The sequence below is a fragment of the Zingiber officinale genome, chromosome 8A (genome assembly GCF_018446385.1).
Source record: "Zingiber officinale cultivar Zhangliang chromosome 8A, Zo_v1.1, whole genome shotgun sequence".
Taxonomy (NCBI): domain Eukaryota; kingdom Viridiplantae; phylum Streptophyta; class Magnoliopsida; order Zingiberales; family Zingiberaceae; genus Zingiber; species Zingiber officinale.
This window is the reverse complement of record NC_056000.1, coordinates 23,027,589-23,035,841: the sequence shown is the minus strand read 5'-3', so window position 1 is coordinate 23,035,841 and position 8,253 is coordinate 23,027,589. Positions and strand designations below refer to the sequence as shown.

At 44.5% G+C, this 8,253-nt stretch overlaps 1 pseudogene; it reads left to right on the top strand.

Annotated features, from left to right (window-relative positions):
• Positions 1-6,926: 6,926 nt before the first annotated feature.
• On the top strand, positions 6,927-7,740 carry LOC122008139 (annotated as a pseudogene).
• Positions 7,741-8,253: the final 513 nt, after the last annotated feature.

The following is an 8,253-nucleotide window of genomic DNA, read 5'->3' as shown; positions in this document are numbered from 1 at the left end:
TTAGCATCTCGGCGCTGCTACGTGGAAATGATCCACTCTGAAGCCAGATCCGTACGGAAGACACCCCGGATCGAGATAAACTCTATAACCAAAAAACCTCCTACTTTAGTTTATGAGGAAAATGAGGAAGTGCATATTCATCCTTGCCGACCGGAGGCCACCACCTTCATAGCATCTGACTTGGAGGGGGAATAAAGGAAAGAGCTCATCAAATGCCTCCAACAAAACCACGATGTCTTCGCATGGTCAACGCACAAACTGCCTGACATTTCCCCAAGCGTAGCTCAGCACGAGCTCCACGTCCGACCGGACGCCCGACCAGTGAAGCAACGGAAGAGAGACTTCAGTGTCGAACAGAATCAAATAATCCGAGCGGAGGTTGAGAAGCTCCTGGAGGTCGGCCACATACGCGAGGTGCAATTCCCGAGCTGGCTCGCGAACATAGTACTCATTTCCAAGCCGAACAACAAATGGAGAGTCTGCATCGACTTTCGGGACCTGAACAAAGCATGCCCGAATGACTTTTATCCTCTGTCCAGAATCGATCAGATGGTAGATTCAACTGCCGGTTACGAGTTAATATGCATGTTGGATGCATACCAGGGATACCACCAGGTGCCGCTTGCCCGCGAGGACCAGGAGAAGGTTAGCTTCATCACGGTGGACGGCACCTACTGCTACAACGTGATGTCGTTCGGCTTGAAGAACACTGGGGCCACTTACCAGCGTCTTATGAACAAAGTATTCAGGCGGCAGATCGGGCGCAATATGGAGGTGTATGTAGATGATATATTGATTAAATCACTCCGGACTGTCGATCTCTGTGCAGATATAAAGGAGACCTGCCATACGCTACGGACGTATGGAATCAAGCTCAACCCCCAGAAATGTCTATTCGGTGCCAAGAGCGGACGTTTCCTGGGATACATTATGACCGAGCGGGGCATTGAGGCTAATCCCAGCAAGGTGAAAGCGCTACAAGATATGCTACCACCAAGGAACCTAAGGGAAGCGCAACGTCTTACCGACTGAATAACAACTTTATCAAGGTTCATTTCAAAGTCTGCTGACCGGAGCCTACCGTTTTTCAAGATCCTGCGCCGAGCCACTAAGTTCTAGTGGGACGAGGAGTGTGATCGGGCGTTCGAGGAGCTCAAAGTCTATCTCAACTCCTTACCAGTGCTAGCCAAGCCAATAGCTGATGAACCCCTCAAAGTTTACCTATCCTCGACTGATCACACGGTCGGCTCGACCCTAGTAAGGTCGGACAGCGAGGAACAACCTGTATACTTCTTGAGCCATATATTAAAAGATGCTGAATCCCGCTACACAGGTCTTGAGAAACTCGCCTTTGCACTGGTCCTTGTCGCTCGAAGGCTCCGTCCGTACTTTCTTACATATACCATCATAGTAATGACCAACAGCCCGCTGAGCAGGGTGGTGTTAACCATATTGCATGTCACGTGGCACATCAAATTAATTAAAATTGAAACTCATTAAAATTAATACAAGCATTGTATCAATGAGTCCCAAGTCGTATTTTTTTTTCAAGGAATAACTAGTAAGTGTAAATGACTAGATATTATTTTTATTTGTTTGTTTCTTTTTATTGGTTCTGATCAAGTTACTTTCTGCCCGAAATAAAACTAACCTAATTCCACATGAACTAATAACAACCAAACTTAAACTTGAACTCTAATAAAACCTAAGTAAACTAATACAAATCACTTGAAAACTACATGAACTAAATTGCAAATTCTGTAGAAATTAGAACTTGAAGCATTAATGAATTTTAGTCGAATCAGTTTAAGGAAACAAAACTCAACAACAAATCTAAACTAATTAAGATCTAGGAATTAGTAACTTCACTAGCAGAATTGTATCTAAAATCTGAATCAAAAGTTGAAACTTACTTATGAATTGGAACCCTAACTCTTATTTCTGATTACACTTTCAAACTCATCCATACACCATAACAAAATCGTAATGGATAGAACCGCTTTCAAAAGGGTTTTTCTTGCAATGAAAAGGAAAACAAATGGAAACAATTGATCTAACACTCAAAACTAAGAAGAAATGCAATTAAGGAACATCCACAAATTCAAGCACACTTAAACTCTGCCTCCCTGCAATCTCACAGAGAAATTCAAGAAAACTCCCTTGAACAATCACAGCAATGATCAAATTCGGTAACTAAAGTTTATGAGAATTGAAACTAGCAGAAACCTCCCTACGAGCTTGCAATCACATCAGTTATTCATTGTCTGATAAGCAGAGGAAACGGCGTCGCAATCCCAAATCGGTTGATCGGCTCCGATCTGAAAACGTGAGTCCTTGATGGATGGAATGTAGACAGGAACTCTGGAAAAAATCCTCCGAAGCTCCTTCTCTGATAGGATCTTCCGGATCAAGAAAACTCCCTCGATCTGGTTTTCCCGTGAATAGTGTGATATGGTGATCGCAGCAGAGAAGAACTCCCTCTACTGTGATCTGATGTTTGGAAGATGATCATTGGTTCTAGGATCGATTGCTGGCGATGGCTGAACCAAAATGTATCTTGAATTGTGGACGGGAGTGCCGGCGTCGCAGAGGTTGAAGACGGTGAATAGTAGCAAGAAATCGCGAACCGAGCTCAATTGTAGCTTCTCACACGAAGCCTTTTAAACTCCTCAGATCTGATCGGACGATCCAGGTCATTTCTGGCTTGATCAACGGCTGTGATGTCTTCAGATCTGGATTAAAACCTCTGGATCCTCATCTATGGCTCAGATCTATCCCTCATTAGGTTGGATGAGCCGGATCTTCAACGGATGGCTCAGATCTGCTCAATCTTGGATGAACGGTCTATAATACTCTGAGGCTTGATCGACTTGATTAGCCCTTGATTTGAGCCCAAATACAGCCTGATCTGATCGGGTCCATGACCCTTTTGATGCTTACAAAATAAGAATTAAATATTAGCACTAAATACCATGAAAATTAGCTAATTTGCAATTAGGTCAAAAATCAAATGCAATATTGAGATATGATGCTAATGTGAGATTAAACTATGAATAAACCAATAAAAACATGCATTATGATTCAAAATAATATAGCCAAAATCATGGTTATCACAGGGTCCTCCTCAATCCAGAAGCATCAGGGCGGCTGATCAAATGGACCATGGAGCTCAATGAGTTTGATATTCAATATCAGCCCTGGGCAGCCATAAAGACACAATCTCTGGCGAACTTCATCACCGAGGTGCAAGACCTCGAGCACGAAGTCACCTGGAAGGTGTATGTGGATGGGTCTTCCACTCGGCAAGGGAGTGGGGTGGGAATACTACTGATCTCCCCCAATGAAGAGCGGATGCAGCTGTCTTTTCGGCTGGACTACCGAGTAACCAACAATGAGGCCGAGTACGAGGCTCTCATAGCCGGGCTGCAAGCCGCTCGGCACGTGGGCGCCATCAAAGTTCTGATTCATTCGGACTCACGGTTAGCCGCCTAGCAGCTCTCCGGAACGTTTGAGATCAATAGCGCTCGACTCAGGCTCTATGCCGAGGCTTTCGAAAAGTTGAAAGCCAATTTCCAAGAGGTGGTCATAAAGAATGTTCCCCGAGCGGAGAATCAAGTGGCGGATGAACTGGAGAAACTAGCCAGCTCCATATCGCCAATCGTCATTCAGCAGCCGATCGACCAAGTGTCTCTCGTGGCCCATATCGATCGGATGGAGGGACTCACCTTTCCCAGCTACTGGAGAACTGCACTGATAGAGTTTCTGCGAGCAGGAGCTACGCCTTCCGATCGGGAAGAGGCTCAACTGCTGAGAAGGCAAGCGGACAGATTCACATTAATCGGAGATCAACTGTACAAGAAAGCTTTCTCCCGACCGCTTCTCAAGTGCGTCGGGCCGGAAGACATCGACTACATACTGCAGGAGGTACACCAAGGCTCCTGTGGTGGACACCCGGGCGGTCGTTCACTAGCAAGGAAAATTTTGCTGGCTGGATAATTTTGGCCGACCCTTCAGGAGGACGCCACTCGGACCGTATCCACTTGCCTGTCCTGCCAAAAATACCACAATCTCTCACACCGCTCGACGACGGAAATGAAGACGCCCGCGGTATCCTGCCCGTTCGACCAGTGGGGCATGGACATAGTGGAGCCCTTCCCCATGGCAACCGGTCAACGGAAGTTTTTTATCGTAACCGTTGATTACTTCTCCAAGTGGGTAGAGGCTGAGCCGCTGGCTAGGATTACCGAGCAGATGGTCAAGAAGTTTATCTGGCAACACCTTATTTGTCGGTTCGGCATCCCGCGCCGACTCATCTCAGACAATGGATGACAATTTGTCGTTCAGCAGCTCAAAGAGTGGTGCGAAGGATACGACATCCAGCAGGCCTTCACCTCAGTGGCTTACCCCCAAAACAATGGGCAAGTCGAAGTAGCCAATCGAGAGATCCTGCGGATCCTCCGAGTTTGACTCGACCACGTCGGGGGCAGCTGGGTGGACACGCTTCCAGGCGTATTATGGGCAATCCAAACGACGCCAAAGGAGGGGACGGGTGTCACGCCTTTCCACTTGGTATACTGGGACGAGGTAGTCGTTCTCGTCGAAGTCGGAATAGATTTCGACCGAGTGCAGCAGTACGATGCGGACAATGACGAGCGGAGACAACTGGAGCTTGACTTGGTGGATGAGATGCGCGTCAATGCGGCCGCTCGGCTGACTGTCTATAGGCAAAGAATGAGGCAAAGCTACAACCGGCGGGCAATCCCCCGATCCTTTCAAGTCAGCGACCTAGTATGGAGAAAAGTGAAATCGGTCGGCGACGTTGGCAAGCTAGAGGCTCCGTGGGTTGGACCGTTCAAGATCGTGGAGAAGCTCCACTCGGGAGCTTAGTATTTAGAAGATGAAGACGAACGGTGACTGGAATGACCATGGAGCGCGAACCATCTCCAGGCGTACCGAGCTGGGTGAAAGGTGCGCCGATGTATTTAGTGACGTGTATCTATTCTTTACCCTACGCCTTTTGACTGCAGGGTTAAAATCGAAAAGTAAAGGATTGCAAGATCATTGTTGAACGGCTGGGCAACTCATAAGACCGTCGAGCGGCGACGTTAGACGCCAGAGCCGAACCGGTGGCTATAAATACTCGGCCTGAAGACCATCGAGCAGCGATGTTAAACGCCAGAGCTGAACCGGGGTCGGAGCGGCGACCATAAATACCCTGCCTGAAGACCGTCGAGTGGCGATATTAAATGCCAGAGCCGAACCGGCGACTATAAATACCCGACCTGAAGACCATCGAGCAGCGACGTTAAACGCCAGGGTCGAAGCGGCGACCATAAATACCCCGTCTGAAGACCATCGAGCGACGACGTTAAACGCCAGGGTTGGAGCGGTGACCATAAATACCCCGCCTGAAGACCATCGAGCGGTGACGTTAAACGCAAGAGCCGAACTGACGGCTATAAATACCCGGCCTGAAGACCGTCGAGCGACGACATTAAACCCCAGGGTCGGAGCGGTGACCATAAATACTCCGCCTTGACACTACAACAAATATGTAAAAGACAACACTATAAAGACAACGGTTTTTGAAGGAACCGTTGTTAATTTGATAAAAGACAACGGTTTTTAGCAAAACCGTTGTCTTTGAGCTTTAAAAAAAAAATAAAAGACAACAGTTTTGTAAAAATCGTTGTTGTGGAGCGAATTGTTTTCTAATCAACAACACATTTTACAACGGTTTTCTAAAACCGTTGTTTTTAAGCGCATTTTTAGAGGTTTAATGCTTTCCCTCTCCGAAAAATTCTTTGGCGCGTGTTTTCCCTCCCCTTAGTCTTCGGGAACCCTAGGCATAATTGTGTCTTTCTCCTCTCCTCATCACACGATCTCTTCACGTTCCCTCTCCTCACACAATCTCCTCTTCCTGATCTCCTCACACAATCTCCTCTTCCCGATCTCCTCACACAATCTTCTCCACTCCTCACATATTTTTGCCTTCCACCCCTTTTCACGAACCCCTATCCTCAAAACTCCTCTCTGCCTAAACCTCTCTCGCTGAACATCTCCGACGAACCCCTCTCCTTCAAACTCCTCTCAGACTAACCCTCTCGTGGCTCATCCTTTTCTCCTGTCGACTCGTCTCTCACTCTCTTGGCGGTTTCCTCGGCGATCAAGCGAGAGGCGGCATGGGATTCTTCAGGAGCCTCACCCGACTGCCCAGCCCAACCGGATTCGGCATCAGTTCCACATCCGAGCAGGTCATGAGGGCATCGACGCTTCCAAGCAGACTGTCATCGTCACCGGTTTGTCCATCCCTAGGATATGGAGAATCACTCTTTGAAAATCTGTTCTTGCTTAAGCAAGCTTAACTTTTTTGAACTCTATCTTGATTCGTGTTTTGATGCACAGATCTGATTTGTTTCCGACTTGATTTTGGTGCCTAATTCATCCAAACTCCCACTCTATCAATGGATTTATATATAGAGAGATACCATCTTCAACAAGATTTATTAATTAAGGTTTATACTTTTAACATGGTATTGTTGCAAACTCTAACACCTGTGCTTGATTTGTTGATGATACTGTTTAGCCTACAAAAGTGGTTAATATCAACATATTTATGGTTAAATGTTTCTTCAAGACAAAATTAAACCCATCTCTGTAAATATGCACAACAACTATATCTGCTAAGAAAACCATGAGGTGAACAATTAACATGACTATGTGTCAGAGAAGGAAGAAGACTGATTCATCTGTAAATTTTGTGCTCTCTATTTTTCCCCCCTTTTTTGTTTCACCATGTTTTCTTTCTGCAGGGTGGGAAAATCCTCTTTGGAGGGTCTGTTATTGACTCTGAAGGAAACTTTGTTCAACCTAGTATTGTCGAGATTGCACCTAGTGCACAAGTAGTTAAAGTAGAACTGTTTGGTCCTGTATTATATGTAATGAAATTTCAGGTAGTTCTTGAATTTGGTTTATCTATTAACTTTTGTTGTCATCCTTTTCATTTAAGAAATTAATGGGCAGGATCTAATATTATTGTTTTGCTTCTCAGCTCTAGATTTCTAATTTGCTATGTCTTATACAGACTTTAAATGAGGCAATTGAAATAAACAACTCGGTACCATAAGGTCTGAGCAGTTCTATCTTCACACGCAAGCCTGAGATTATCTTCAAGTGGATTGGGTAAAAACCATCTTTCAACTTGTTAAATGATTTTGACAGCCTCCAAATTTGGACATGTTAGAGTTTATGATCCGAATTATGTTGGATCTATCCCGAAAAGCTCATGGTGCAACTTTATTTATGAGATTTTGGGGATTTATGGTGGTAGTGAAGGCATTGGACCAAAGTGGTGGTGCAGAGGCACTATGGACCTTCATTATTATTATTTTCACACATATGTTTATGCACTATGTTCGTGCTTCAAAAAGTTTATTTGTCGTTTTGTGATAAGATTCTAAAGATTGTAAGTGTAGAAAAGTCTTTCAGCTTTATCACGATATGGTTTCTAGTTTTCCAGCTTTTTTTTCTCTGTTAATATACAGTTAGTTTCTATAGTTCTTTCCAAACGGTGTGCCTTTATGATGCAGACCTCATGGCAGCGACTGTGGTTTTGTCAACGTGAACATACCTACTAATGGTGCCGAAGTTGGTGGAGCTTTCGGTGGTGAAAAGGCCACTGGAGGTGGTCGAGAAGCAGGGAGCGACTCATGGAAGCAATATATGTGGCGTTCAACCTAGTAAACTTAGTTAATTCATCCATTGATAAGGTTGTGGATGAATTAACACATTTGTCATTTCCAATTCTAAATCAATGTGATACAATTGGTGATGCTATAGGAACATATGTGGGATGGCTGGCTAACTTGGTAGTTATGCTAGATGAGGTAAATGTCATATTATATTTATAGTTAAATTGTCCAACAAAGATTAGTCATTAGTGTTGCACCTAACATGTGTACATTTGCAATTTTTAGAATCCTCAAAGGAAAAGAAGTGTTGTCCAAAGAAATAACCCAATTATTTCATCAAGTGTGTCAAAGTCATTACATCTACTATACTGTTATTGTAAGCATGCTCTAAATGATGAAACAAATATATCAATGATTTGTGAGCATGGTTTCTTTGACAATGATTATGAAATCCTTGTGCACCTTGAAGATATCATTCCTTTTTATCATTTGGATCCCATAACTGTAAATTGTATAGTAATTTACATGTGGTAAGTCTTTTTATTCTATTTGTTTACCATAT